At 42.3% G+C, this 15,341-nt stretch overlaps 1 protein-coding gene across 3 annotated transcripts in view; it reads right to left on the bottom strand.

The window, feature by feature from the left end:
- Nucleotides 1-8,096, bottom strand: part of OXR1 (oxidation resistance 1) — a 264,521-nt gene extending 256,425 nt beyond the window's left edge. For all 3 annotated transcript variants that reach the window (XM_061995217.1, XM_061995219.1, XM_061995220.1), the window contains exon 1: nucleotides 8,020-8,096. The gene's annotated coding sequence lies outside the window, so the exon portion shown is untranslated. The remainder of the gene's footprint in view (nucleotides 1-8,019) is intronic.
- Nucleotides 8,097-15,341: the final 7,245 nt, after the last annotated feature.

Below are 15,341 nucleotides of genomic sequence, written 5' to 3'. Positions count from 1 at the left end.
TGTTTTTACCTCCTCCGCCCTGAACGGCTCAGGGGGGCAGGGAATGGGGGTTTCAGTCAGTCTATTCCTGATGGCTTCTGCCCTTTGCCTTTCCTCAGGGCAGGTGGGCTCCACACCCGTCTTCCCTGCAAGTCCACGCAGTACCTCACAGAAATGCAGCCCTGCACAGGCTGCTCTTATCCCAAAAGCTGCAGCTCCTTTCTGCCTCTTGTGTGGGTCTGCTCTGCGATGCACAGACTCTCCAGCATGGCCTGCACCACGGCCGGTCTCCCCACACAGTCTCTCGCCTGTCTGGGTACACTCATACAGAGCTGCTGTTGGCTCTCAGTCCTGTCATTGCCCTCCACAGGTTGCAGAGGGGTCTCTGGTCTGGCGATCCTCTTCCCTTCCTCCTTCTCTGACTGTGGGGTCTGCGTGGTCACCTCCATCTTGTATCACTCTTACAACTCCCACCAGCACTTCAAATTCCTGTCCCTAAATAGTGATCGCAGAGGCGCCAGATTGGCCCAGCCGGGCCGGAGGTGGGTGTGAACCCAGGAGCCGGGGGAGAGTCCGCAAACTCTTTACTGGGTCTTCACTGCAACCTGCTACCCATTACCAAGCAAAAGTTGCTCCTTGCTAAACCATGACAACTGATTATGAGGACAGTTACACAGATCTCTTATCCCACGGTCACACTATCACTATATCAACATTAGAAAACTCATCTTCTCATATCATGCTGTGTTGTGCTGCTAGTATTATCTTCATTCTACAGATACAGACTTGAAGTATGGAGACTTAAGTTAAACAGAAAAATCCTGATTTACTTTGGATATCCAGGCAGCTTCAGTCCCATAAGGGTCAGAAATAAAAATTTACAATAATAAATAAGAGGAAGAGGCAAGGGGTTGTGAGGAAATAGAATAATGAGACAAAATACCCTTAGCACTGGGCATGCCTGAATCGCAACCAGACAGAAAGAACTGGAAACTTTAGATTCTATCTGCACCCCATAAAGCCCTCACAAAATGTGCACTTCACTATTTGCACATCTCTCCAAGTGCACAGTGCCATTCTTACCTTCCTCCAGCCCCACCTCGTCACCATCCCACCCTCCAACAACTTCATCCAACCAATACTAAGGTTTTGGCCAGGTAGCTCATCCAACTCCTAATCTGACTCAAAGATGAGACCTTCTCTTGCAGCATCCCCAGCCTCAAGGACAACTCTTTCCGCTTCAGCATTTTAGTCTGCATACTTGCTTGTAAGGTTACCTGAACTCCAGGCGTATCCCAGTGCCTCAATGCTTTAAAAACATTAAAAGCACAAACAATACACCCAAACTTTCACTTTTTTTTCAATCAGAGACAAGAGTTCTTGCCAGAGACAAGAACTGCAGAATACAGAAAATGCTGGATATCTCCTGATTGATATTAACTTCTTAGACGTAAGTACTAACAGCTGAAAGTTGTGTCCTCTGGGCCCCCCAGACACAGGGACTAACAATATTGATACTGCTTTATACTCAGCACTTCAGGTACAGTCTGAGGATAAAGTGGGCTCAAGGTTTGTCGTGGTTTGGCCCAGCTAGCACAACAGCACCACGACAGTCTCTCACTCAATGCCCCCATTCACCCCTACCCTCGTTAAGATGGCGGATGACCCAGTGAAATGGGAGTAAAAAGATAAGCAAGATTGTTGTGGATTGAGACAAGGGCAGGGAGGGCTCACTGCCAATTATGGTTCTGGGCAAAACAGACTCTAGTACTCGACTTAGAGAGGAAAGTAGGAAAGTTTATTCTACAAGAAACAGAACAGAATAAAAGCAAAAAGGGAGTAGGATGATGAGAAAATTACAACCAGCACTTTAAGATCTCCCTCCCCCATCCCTCCTTTCTTCCCGGGCCCAGCTCACTGCTCCCGATATCTCTACCTCCTCCCCCCTCAACGGCTCAGGGGGGCAGGGAGTGGGGGATGTGGTCAGTCTCTCACAGATGTGCTCTGCCGCTTCTGTCTTCTCAGATGAGGATGACTCCTGGCATTCTTCCCCTGCTCCAACACGGGGTTCCTCCCCCGGAACACAGTCCTTAACAAACTTCTCTGGTGTGGGTTCTTCCCAGCAGCTGCGGCTTCTGCCGATACAGGTTTCCTCCCACAGGACACAGTTCTTGGTGAATATCTCTGACGTGGATTCTTCACCGCGGTTGCAGTTTCTGCACTTGCAAGGTCCCTTCCTCGGGACAGGGCCTGCTCCAGCCATAGTGATAAAGGGCCCCTCCTTCGGGACAAGGCCGAAGCTTCTCTTTTCAAAAGCTTCTCTTTTCAAAAGCTACAGAAGTCGTGATAATCATTAATTACCATGGAATGTGTCTATATCAACAACAGGAATGTCTTGGCATTTTAGCACAACAAAATGCATATGACAACTTGGAATTTAAGTGCCAGAGGTTCAGATGACTGAGTAGGTTTATATAACAGAATATAAGTATCAATTCCTGAAATATTACAATATTAATAACTTAAAGTCACAAAGGAAGTATAAAAATGACAAATTAATCTAATTTCGCTGAAGTAACTATAAATACTAACATTTTAGTAACCTCTGTATTATTTATGAAATATGAAGATGATTTATTACCAAGCTTTTGTACAGCTATGGTTAGATTAAGGAACAACTAATCATATACTTGCTGTTATTTTAGAAGGCATCTCCATGGAATCTGGTTGTGTCATACTTTGGGGAACAAAAATTTTTGACTATAACATCAAAGTGTTATCTTTATGTCCACGTCCTATTGTATAAAGTTTTCTGGATACTTCATATCTATGTGAGTACTTAAGCGAACTACGTTTAATCTATAAATTATACCCATCTATGCATCCCAAAAATATTTTATACAAAGGAACATGGGAGGCCGATGATTCTTCTCCTGTTTCCATAACTCTAGTTCACAGTGAAATTAATGGGAATTGTATACATGATGTCTAAAAAGAAAAATCATAGCAAGGAAGTAGCCACACTATGTGTTCACATAGCTTTTTTTTTTCACTCCAAAGTTGGCATTTTAATGGGTGAGTTCATCCATGGAAGACAGACAAGACAGTTCCTAGTAATCTGTTCTGATGTCTGTGATAACATCTTCCAAAGGAAAGTATGTACAAATAGTACTATTGAACAAACAAGGTACTTCTACTAACAAAAGGCCATACGTTGTCTTCCGGAGGTACCCTAAAATGAACCTGCTATAGTTTTGCTTTACATGCTCAGTAAGAAATAGTGTACGCCCATGATTGCACAGAATGTCCTCTTTCACTCACCTTCCACTGTTGATGATGGAGAAATCTACTAGCAAAGTATTAAACAACTTGTGCCTATTTTACCATTAAAGAGTTCTTTATGTTCTCTCTCCCTCTTACTAGGGTACTGACTTTTTTTTGCCCTAATCATTTTTGCTTGCATGTGAAGTTACTGCATTCAGGAAAAGCACTTGCATCCAGGACAAAATAGGTCTAACTTCCAAGTGACAGAAAACAAAATAACTGACAAGTCTCAAAAATTAAACAGGAGCAGAAATACACAAGTAGCAAAAGACTTGATGAGCTCAGTCTTATCAAAAGGTCTTCATTGATCTACACATATTTTCACAGAAAAAAAACTTTGAACAATATGTAGCTCTTTGAACAGGCTGATAGCTGTCAGACCTGATAGCTTGAAGCTGAATGGAAAACAACATCAAGCTAAAGATAAGTTATTAATAGCAAACACTTAGACTAATTAATAACTGGAAAGCTCACAATGGTTCTGGATGTATTCATAAGCATTAAAAGGAGTTTACTCCAAACTATTAAATGAAGACTTTTTCTTAAGTGGTAAGTCTGATTCAACCAAGAATTTACTCAACAGAGTGCAGTGGTTTTCCACCAGTCATCACATATGTCCCTCTAGCTTTATAATGTCTGTGGCTGTGCTGGAGGAATCCCTTCACTCCTTCACAAGTTTTAACTCCCCTTTTCAGATCAGCTCATCGGACTTCCAATGATGATTATCTGTCACTCAGCAAGTCCTTTGTTAATTGGTGCACAGAATGGGACAAGATCCTCATCATATTGAGCAAACGGGTCATAAAAGCTTACCAGAAATATATATATATCAGCCTATACTTGACCAGTCCAAGCCTGAAAACAACTGGGTCTAGCAAAAAGAAAATAAAGAGGCAATGAGTATCCCTATCATGGCCTTGAGCTATTCAAGGAGGAATTCACACAAATACACTTGTCACATTAGACCATAGCACACTTCATCCTGCTAATCAGAATCCCATTTTCTCCCCATGTTGCAATCCCTAAGTTACATGGATAACACTTGCCTCAGAAGGTACAATCCTTTATTTTATGACAAATGGCATGTATGTAAGCTGTGTTCAGAACTCCATTACAACACACACACAGTTTGTGGGTAGTTAGCTGTCCTCTCTTCCTCTTGCTCCTATGTCTCACCACCATGTCTTTACCATATGATGACTGAGAAATTACACAAAGATACCCGAGTGTATTCCTGAGAATTTAAGAGTCAAGGATCTGAAACTCCAACTAGTTCTCAGCATAACACCTGTGGAAGATTCGTGTATTTCTCTCCCTATTTCTCTCTTTTCTCTCAATTTCCCCCCCACACCCTTCAAACCTTATTACAAGTAGAATAAAAAAAAATAGGTAATACTTTTATCTCTGTTTTGCTAGAGCACTGTAAGAAAGCAGGAGGTCACCACTTGCTTTAATGTATAATTGAGAGACGTCAGTAGTAACCTTACATACAATAGAAGCTCACTAATTGATCTGCTGCAGCCACAGATAAGCTCTCTCTCTGATAGAAGCCTCTGCACAATCCTAAAGATTTTGACCTGCAGATCCAATAACTTTCTGTCTTAGAAACTGTATGATACATCCATAACAGATCATGAAATATCCAGGACATAACTTCTCCACATCTATGCCTAGTCTTCGGTAAAACTTGTAGGAGCAGATGCTAGAATAAAAGGGTCATTTGAAGCTCACTGCTGCAGTACACTACGTAAGCATTTGTTCTTGGCACTAAATACCTTCAGAACACATGCAACTCTGCCTATTCCAAACTGTTCCTTCTGCCTCTGACAGCAACAGTTCACATACTGAAGAAAGACATCCTATCTTAACAAATACCTGCTGCAGTAGACAAGGAAGACATCCTAAATTTAACGGTGCTATTAAACAAAAGTATCAATACCTCCTGAGTCAACCTTTCATGAACAGGTAGTAACCTTGTGCTAACCTGACACCCAGTCATGCTTGTCAGCAGTAACTTTCTGCTTCCGTACAGTTGTCACCTTCCATATGGGTTTCAGTAGTATGATTAATTTAATGTTTTTACTACAGTAACTTAAAAAACAACAGCAGCTCACTAAAGAGTGAAGAAGTAGTAAGTTAGAGTGGCTCACTGACAAAAATAAATGCTAAGAGATGTTGTGAATTAAAAGCTGATAGCTAACGCTGACAATCCTAGACTACTGCCTTCAGCTATGAGCCTTAGAGAATAACCACTTCCCTCTGAAAATTTCCTAGGGTAGCATTAACAGGTTTTTGGTTTTTTGTTGAGTGGGTGGGTGTTCAATTCAATTAAAAAATAAAAGTATTTTTACTCTTCTGTCCATAGTTCTGTTATCCCCAAAGCCCTGAGGGGATGATTTCCTTTAATACAAAATAACACATTTTATATTAAAAAAAGGAAAACATGGAAGATATATCCTTATATTAAGCAAATAATAGAGAAATAAGTCTTCAAGGGAAGATATAGATGGAGAAAGATTAGAGTTACTTTTTTTTCTGCCTGAAGGGAAAATTAACTGCACAAACAGCTGCTAACTAGACATTCCTGAATACTTCATATGTAACTCCACTGCCACTCAAATAATTTTCTTATTTCCAGTAGCTGGGCTCAAGGCTGGACAAGAAAAGAAGAATCAGCTGAGACTCTACAGAAATTACACCACAGTGTATAATCTAAAGATATGTTTATATGCTCACATGCTCTATCAGCACATGGTTTGACTATCAAAGAATGTATCTGAGTTCTGGAACTATGATGAGTATTAAAATGTTGTAACAGTAAAATGCAACACAAATAAATAAACAAATTACTGCTCCAGGAGCATAAGGAAAGGCATTTTTAACACTCAGACTTTGAGGGCTTTTGATATTTTGAACAATTTTATTTTTTCAATACCTGGTATTATTTCAGCACAAATCTAATTACAGGGGAAAACAAAAAAAACCAACAGAGGCTGTCATGAACACAAATTTCCCTTCATATTTTTCACTATGCTGTCAACACAGGTAATACATGCTTTTCTCTCCTGCTGCATTCTCTTAGGGTCTTGTGCAGCAGGAAAAAAATATCTACTCAAGAATTCTCCCCCCCCCCTCCACTGCACACTCATAAAAACGGAATTGACAGGACAGCAGTTTATTCATACACAAACCATATCCCAGTCACACACACTGACTGGCTTTCAGAAACCCATAGATCAATTGCTACTGTTTGGAGTAGAGGTGAGGGAGTGTCTTGGGAGAGGGCAGTTGTTTCATTTGGGAGACGGAAGGAGTTGAAGAGGTACAGAAACAATCAAACAGCAGTCTTACTGTAGCCACTACAATAACACTAAGAGAATCAAGAATATACACAGTAGGGATGGCAAGTTCTGGATCTTTAATTACTTTAAAATACATCTATGAGCCCTACCACGCAGACATTTAAGCTTATATAAATTTTCACCTAAGAGTACTTCACCAAATTTATGTCATTATGCAATCAAGCCAGCGAGAGTGGTAGAAGTCAGGTCACTAAACTGAGAACAGTTATGGGAATGGTCTAATGAAAATTTAGACAGATTAGCTACCAAGAACACCTTAGTGGTTCTCACTTAGTGCAATGCTTTCACTAGGGACACCCTAAGCTGCAGAATTTTCGTGACTTTCAGTTTCACAGAAAGCTCCTCCAATTCTTCTTCCACTATTTATCATTTTAATTAAATGGCAGTCTTAATACAACTTCGCAAACAACAGCAAGATTCCTCTGCACTGAGAAGCAGTTTTGAAGCCTTTCCTCATTTGAAAGTATAGGAAAAGAATGAACTAAATCACGCCAATTTCAACATGATGAATTTTACATTCCCCAATATCAGTAACACAAAGCGTACAAAATGACTTTATATGTGAAAGGGACAACAACAGAACGAGTAGTTTTATCACGAGTATTAAAATCCCATTTTCGGAGAAAAAAAAAAAATAGAATCTCAGAACAGAGTCTGATATTCCTTTGCTCCTGACAGGTAAGTTAAAATACCGCAGAACCCTACTAAACCGTGAGACAGAATAAATTGTCACACGAGGGAGCAAAAACGTATGTCATTACACTTCCTCTCAGAAAACACTTTCTTTTCTACGGTACCATCTGTTAAATCAGAAACTCCTTCAGACCCCACAGCCTTGCTAATTCTGACGATGTACCGGCTGCGCAGCTACTTGCTCGGTATTTTCGGATCGCACCCCGGCGCGCGCCGCTCGCAGCCGCGGACGGCGCTCGGACCGCACCGGACCGGTCCCCGCGCCGGCAGAGCCGCCATACGCGCCTGAAGAGATGCGCTCACCCGCCGCTAACCCGCGCAGCGCGGGCCCGCCGGGGCTGAGCCGAGATGGCAGGCCGCGGCCGGTGCCTGAGGCAACAGTTCCGCGGGACGAGCCTCCGCTGCCCCCCGGGGTGGCGGGGCCGGGTGGCGAGCGGACGAGAAGTTGCGGCGGCCCCGGGGGGCAGCGGGCTTGAGCGGCCGGTAGCTGCCCGCGTCCCACCCGACGCCAGCCCTTAGGGGAGGCGGGTGGGGGGCGCCGAACTCCGAGCGCTGCCCCGGGCCGCCCCTACCGCGCGTAGACGGCTCCGCGACGCCCGCTGCCCGCCCCCTCCCCCGGACGCCACGGCGGTGGACACCCCGCGCCCGCGGACAAACTTACTTGCAGGCGGCGGGCGCCGCGGAGCTGCGGCGGCACGCGCCTCCCTCACACGGCCCCCGGCCGCGCGCCCTCCTTCCCGCGCAGCGCGCGAGCGCAGCCCCGGCGCGGCGGCCGCTGCCTAACGGGTCCGGACATGCTCAGTCCCCCCGCCGCCGTGCGGAACCTACCACCGCGGGGGGGAGGGGGGGAAGGACGGGCGGGGGCAGCACATATATAAGCAGGGGGCAGAGCTGGATGCAACCAAGAGGACGAGCTAAAAATAGGCGCCGCAGAGAAGAACAGCTGGAGCTTAAAGGGGCAGGGGCGGCCTCACTCCCCACAGCCCCGGCGTTCTCCTCCGGTGTTCGAGGAGAGGGACTGCAACCGCGGGGCTGCCAGCGCTACCCGCGCCCGGTTTCTGTCCGCGTCTTTACAGCGGGAGCCCTGCGCTACGCTCGTCCACGGCTGCTCCCGCGGAAGCGAGAATGGGCCCACGGTACGCAGCGCGGCAGCGGGAGACGCTCCGACTTAGCCCGCTTCTCACCTCACCGCCGGGCCCCTCACCTCAGCGGCGGGAAGCGTACCTCGAGGCGGGGCCGTTTACCTCAGCGCCTGGCAGCATATCTCAGGCCGTTTACGTCAGTGCAGGCCACTCCGTGAAACGGCAGCTTTGGAAACCGAGTCTAGCAAGTGTGGGAGAAGATGCCAAGCAGTGTTTCTGTGCAGTATTTCTCAGGAGACCTCCATCACGCTCTGTTAGGTTTTGTGAATGAGGCTTAAGATACAAACTCATACTGGCTCTCCCAGAGCACTCAGATGAGACTGAAACAGGTCCAAGGCAAAGAGCGTGCAGAACAGATCCCTAAATTGGCTGGAAGATCTACGTGGCAAGAGAAGTAACATGATCACACTCTCACAGACACTGCTGTGTTTGAAACCTAAGATCTGTAGATAATTGTTAGACATTAAAAGACCCCGAAGTACTTGTGAATGAGAGTTTCTGATGTAGTTCTTAAGCTGTACCTTATCATACCCAGCCTTCTTAAAAGACCATTAAGAATAAACAGGACACCACCAGATTGATGTATGTTTATAAGCGTACTGCAAAGCCTTTATATTATCCTAGCAGGAAGTCAGAGATTTTACTGAATTTTACAGACACAGAGAATTGCTGCTGCACAAAAAAACAAAAAAACAAAAAACAAAAAAAAAATCCCAAACATCTCTACAGTATGAATACTAAGTATGTTCTCATGAAAAAACAGGCAACATCTGCGTAATGATTACTTGCTACTCTGATGACATCACATAAGTAAGTACAGTCAAGGTTATTGTGTTTAAAAAAACTTTCATTTATTTTGTTAGGTATGAGAGCAGAGCACTGGAAGTTTATCTTAATCTGAACTCTGACACAGCCTTCAGCAAAAACTACTGCAGAAAAAAAGCTCGGTTTCACGTAGGTGAGTATAATCAGGAAAGGAAACATTACTTGTCAATAATGTCAAATAAAGTGAGAGCAAGGAAGCAATTTCCCTCTCAGACTGACATACAGTGGGACACATTATTAGACAAGATTATGTAGGAAACTGCTGCATACTTTAAGAAACAAAAGGTGATGTCATGAAGATTATAGTATTAAATAGAGAATGAATCATGTTCACTGTCTCCTCATTTTGTGTTTTGCAAGCCATGAGATAACACTATATTCTGTGTCTAACAGCAGCCTTCGCACTACGTTTTATAGAAAGTTGTAAGTGATGCAGCGTGCTTAACTGCAGGAACTGCTGAAAAAAAAAGAATGATGTCATTCTTTCACCTGGAGCTATAGATCTTGAGATAGAATTATAGAATGGTCGGGGTTGGAAGGGACCTTTAAAGATCATCTAGTCCAATACCCCTGCAGAAGCAGGTTCACCTAGATCAGGTCGCATAGGAACATGTCCAGGCAAGTCTTGAAGACCTCCAAGGAAGGAGACTCCACACCCTCCCTGGGCAGCCTGTTCCACTGCTCTGTCACCCTCACAGTGAAATAGTTTTTTCTTATATTTAAATGGAACTTTCTGTATTCCAGCTTCATCCCATTACCCTTTATCCTGTTGCTAGATACAATAGAAAAAAGGGATGCCCCAACCTTCTGACACCCACTGATAGACAGCAGGGGAAACAAGACAATATAGTTTTCTGAGTACAGCCTCAGACTTGGGATAACAGAGGACTAATGTATTTCTGTCTATAGCTGGAGCTCTGCAGGAATAGTAGGTAGCCCTTGGAGACTTTCCTAGAACAGTTTGAACCTTCACTATTGAACAGCTCTAGATGAATCAAGAGACCAAAAGATGTCCTAAGTCTCAGGAGAGTCACTTCCATCTGGGGACTCTTAACTACCTAGGGGGCACAGAAAACTGTCCATCATGGGAACAAACATTGTCTGTTGAAGTAATGGTAAAGAAAGCATGTATTTTTTTGAAGTCTCCATTATTATTCTCTTAAAGAAAAGCTATATTATCATTCTGACATCTTTCTTCATCTGTAAGGAATCTCTTCAGAACTTACCAACTATAGGCGATTTTACGAGAGATAAGCATATATGGGTCTTTCTTACACAAGCCATGTTGTAAATTGCATGAAATTGTAAAATAAAAAAAAGCCTAGGATAACAAATTCTTATAATTCCAGCATTTAAAAGAGACCATCAACACCCATGTGAAGGTTACCAAATTTGGCATTAGCAAGTAAGTGGTGGCAGCACCTGCTGTGCCAACTGGTGAACTCGAAATTATTTAGAGACAGACAGCCATCTGAAGCTGAATGCTCTTCCGTTCTCCTTCCAATTTTGGTCAGCAGAAATATCCAGAGTTGAATTTTGTTCACACACAGCAATGAAAATGTAAATATCTGCCATGCTGCTGTGCCCCTGTCAGAAGGCAGGATTCTTCAGCACACAGAAGACATGCAGCTTTGGTCTCCATGAATAGCACAGCACTTTACCAATATCTCTTCATGTTACTTGGGAAGGCTGTAATAATAACTTTCTTTTTCAAATATGTTTCCTACATTACTGATGATCTGAGGCTCTGCCATACCAGCAACTGGTGGTGGGTCTCAGACTGTCCCCTCAGTTCTCTCAGTTTTCTCCTCTCATTGTAATTTTTACACTCCTCCCTGACAGCAGTGTTCAGATTCTCTCTTCTCTACCTTCTTGTGTAACTCAGACCATCACTCTTACTTTTCAAGTTCACTGCCTTAGGTAACTTTGCAGTATAGTCAAATATAGAATCTTGTTGTGCAGTAGATAGAATATGCACTTGTTTGTTGGTGTTTTTTTTAAACTAAACACTACAGAAGAGGGCACCAAACCAAAGTTCATGTCAATAGGTACTGGAGAAGAGAGAGACATGCATAGAGAGAATCCAACTATCAGGCTGGGGCACAAATGGGAGATTTCTTCAGAGCAGCAGAAAGACTGGCATGATCAGTGTGTATCCAGCTTTGCTCAGGGAAAGAAGAACAGTTTTACTAAGAGATATCATCCAACTCACAGCTTTCAGGTTACAGTTGAGAAGCACAAAATAAAACTGGATGACTGGTGATTCGTAGTGGATAAAGAGGCATCCTAATTTTTACTAAATACTATCTCAGGCTTCTAAGTAGAAGTATCTCTTTTTTTCTGCCCATTACCACTGATTTACATTAACATTGAAATAGAACTCCTTCAGAAACAATTATGAGAGAAAGATGAGAAAAATTAGCCCAACCTGAAAGATTGGGAGAAAAACACTGTCTGAAATACTGACTTTAAATGTATATCAGATTATCGTGATGTTCCTGTGTCATGATTTTCAAAACCAATATCCGATTAGTTCGAAAGTTTACAAAAGTGTTCAAGATGTTGTGGGAAGCTGGGGACATGAGTCCATTGAATCTTAAGAAAAATCAGGGAACTGAAACAGATAAAAATGTAAAGAAGGGTGGCTGGAGTAGAAGGAGCATGTAAAGACCTCCTGCTGTAGAGAGAGGTGTGGAGCAGGGATTGGAAGCTTAACAGCTTCCACAGAACCCCAACAGGCTTGAGGTGGAGAAACCCCAGGATGGAGTTCACAATAAGATGATACTGTGGGAGTAGAACACAGGGCACGTAAATATCCCTGCTCTTGGAGCCTGCCTTTGGAGGGAATGGGAACACAAGCCAAAGAACGTTATTGTTAGAACAGGAAAATAAGACAGAGGACTGAGAAATGCCCATAAGGAATAACTGAGAGCAATACACAGAGTCCCTGAAGTGAAAGGGAAAGAGAAGGAGGCACAAGGCATATAATAATACATTTAGAGGAAATAATCTAAATTGTGCTTACATGAAACTGAGCTTAGACTAGATAGCTTCAACTCAGTAATGAGCTCTTTGAAATCAACGTTGACCGTTTTCTGGAGTTCTTGGTTCAATATGGAGCCGTAGCCAAAGAAAGCCAGTGAAATGTTGGGCTTCACCAGAGGCAGAGGCTTTACCTGCAACATGCAAGGACAGCGCTAGAAAAGATGCAGAGAAGGGCAACTGTCATGAGCAGGCAACTTCCTTATGAAGGGTGAATGAAAAGTGTAGGTCTCTAATGTGGAAAGGAGAAGCATGAGGGAGTGACCTTTATAAAATCACGAAAGCAGTAGATAAGTGGATGAGAATGATTGTTCACCAAAATCCACATTACTGAGTATATTCAGTGAAACTATTAGACATGTGAAACAGATGAAAGAAAGTACTTTCCACCGGCCTCGCCTGGACACAGTGGGTAGTAGTCTTATGGAAAATATTCGTCCAACAGGTTCTGAAGACAGACCTCATCAGCAGGTTCAGAATATAATTGACAAAACCTGTAGGCAACGGATGTGTAAATAGTAAGAGCAGAGGCTAGGGAGCATCTTCAGTGTTTGGAATCCAAGAGCTGTGGATTCTAGGATACTATAAGATGAGCAGACTGCAAAAAGTTTAGGCCTCCAAATGCTATCTTCTTCTGTCTCTGCTGGAGACAATATACTGGGCTAGATAATACCTGTAATAAAGTTGTTGCAATTACACTATGTGTGACCTACAGGATGGATAATATCTATGCTTTCAACCAAAAGTGTGTTCGCAATGGTCATCCTATCTCCTGTGTAAATCCTGAGTACATAGATATCTTGCTACAGACTTTTAAGATTTCTAAAGAAGAGTCTAACCACATCCCACAATCTTTGGTAACTGCAATTGTAACCATTGAGTAGCCACTCGATTTTCAAACAATGGTTTTCATAGTAATTCCTTATTAATATGAAAGTAATATAACCTTATATAGTATCCTAGGAAGAATACAGATTGTGTTTTTAGTTCAGCATTTACAGCCTGTCAAGTTTGTTGGCCATATTCCACTCAGACATTTTCTTCACTGTAATCAATGAGTTTTTTCCAAGTCAGTCTGCAGTAATCTACTTTTTACTGCCCTCTGTGGGCTTTGAAGTTCGTTTTTTACCTTAGACATTGGAATTTAAGTATCCGTCCTTTAACTGAGAGTTCTGCCAGGCATTTGGTGGCTTGGAAGTGAACATTTTTCTTCAAGTGAGCTGTTCTCAGTAGTCTATAGGAAACTCACTCCGCTTGTGCATTACTGTCACACATTACACAGATTTCTATACTTGAGGTTAATTTGCTTTGTTTCCAGAGGCACGATCAATGTGTTATAAACACAGTCACAGGCTTATATTACTAAGTAAATGTATTAAATGCTTCAGAAATATTTTCTTAGTAATCTTCAATAACACAATAAATTATAGATCACTTCCAGATTTCTTTCAACATTAATGAAGTTGTGCTGCTATAAAATAGAAAATCATATATTTTCTAATATTCAATTATTGTAGGACTTAAAAGTTGCAGTAGACATTATAAAACCCCAAATAACTGGAGAATATGAGATCTTTAATGTGGGAAGAGGTGTGTACATGGAGCACTCTGTACCAGGAAGCTGCCGGAAGCATCTGTTTCTCTGAGAGCAGCAGTAAGAGAGGAGTGCTATTAGTGTTGCTATTACAAACAAGAGAGAGAAGTGCAGCATAGTACTTTGGGATCAATATTTAATCTAATATGGCCCCTTGATTTCCATCAGTAATCTCAAATAAGTCATATGGTTGTTTACAAAGGAAGATTAGGTATCAGTAGAGACAGGCCGGGGGCAGGCACTGATGCGATTCAGCCATTGGTTGTCTTCTATAAACTAGTATAAAGACCAGAAGTGTGCTGAGATTGTCTATGATTTCACAGGAAGCATAGAACCCACTGTTCTAGTAATGAACAGCATTCAAGGTGTGATCATCTTAAAAAGGCAGATCTCCAGTAACCAACAGGCAATATAACATGGGGAAAAAAATTGCAGCTGCAAGTTTTCTTTAGAACTAATTAAAAACTTCCTCTCTGTGAAATTTCTAAATGGATTTATAAAACAGAAGTCACTAGTAAAACAAATTAAAAATTAAGGTCTTCAGTGGCCTTTATTAAAAATAAAACCCTCACTGAAACTGACAATACCTCACAGATGCTGTTCTAAGGAGAATTAGTTATAGGTTCTTAAGGAGGACATGACAGTGTTTGGTAGAGCCTTATAAATTTTCACTGGCTTTGGGAAGTATGACTTTTAACCACCTAGAAAACTGGTCCCACTGTTTAAAAAAAACCCCAAAACACAACAAAACAACACAAACTAAAACCAAGGGATAAATAAAAGGGGAAAGTCTCTTCTCTGTTCTAACCCTGGCAGAAACATACAAAGATGCAGTAAGCCAAAAGGTAAAGCTGGTTTAAGTACAAATTTTAAGTTCAAGCCACTGGAGAAAATTATTTAGCTAAGCCAAGATCTATATTTATAGTGTATGTGCTGTTATATAATATCATATAGGCTGCCCAGAAATAGTTGGTATGTACATGAAGTTGCATTTCAATATTTGTATTCAGGCATGAGGGTTACACCCAACAACAGCAGTGTTGAGGAGCAAAAAGGATGATAAAAGGCATGGGAGGCACTAAGAGAACCATGACACATTCATGCATTGTAGTTTGCTGATATACTGATGAAAAGGAAAGAATCTGGCTACCTGATCAGATGTTCCCCTTAACTACTTCACTTCTGGAATCACTGTGATAAAATTGCCTTTAGACTTGGTAATTTCAGCTTGGATGTAAGAGACAATTTGTTTTGCATGTTTTGTGTAAGCTTTAGGAAGAATTGCCTAGAAGATTTAACTACAACTGCTACTTGTCTTAGGTGTCCTTGGAACTTACTCACAAAGCACTAAGATGATGGAAATTTTACTCTTACTACAGA

Source organism: Colius striatus, chromosome 4 (assembly GCF_028858725.1).
Source record: "Colius striatus isolate bColStr4 chromosome 4, bColStr4.1.hap1, whole genome shotgun sequence".
Taxonomy (NCBI): Eukaryota; Metazoa; Chordata; class Aves; order Coliiformes; family Coliidae; genus Colius; species Colius striatus.
The sequence above is the reverse complement of the archived record's forward strand: the minus strand, read 5'-3'. Positions and strand labels throughout refer to the sequence as shown.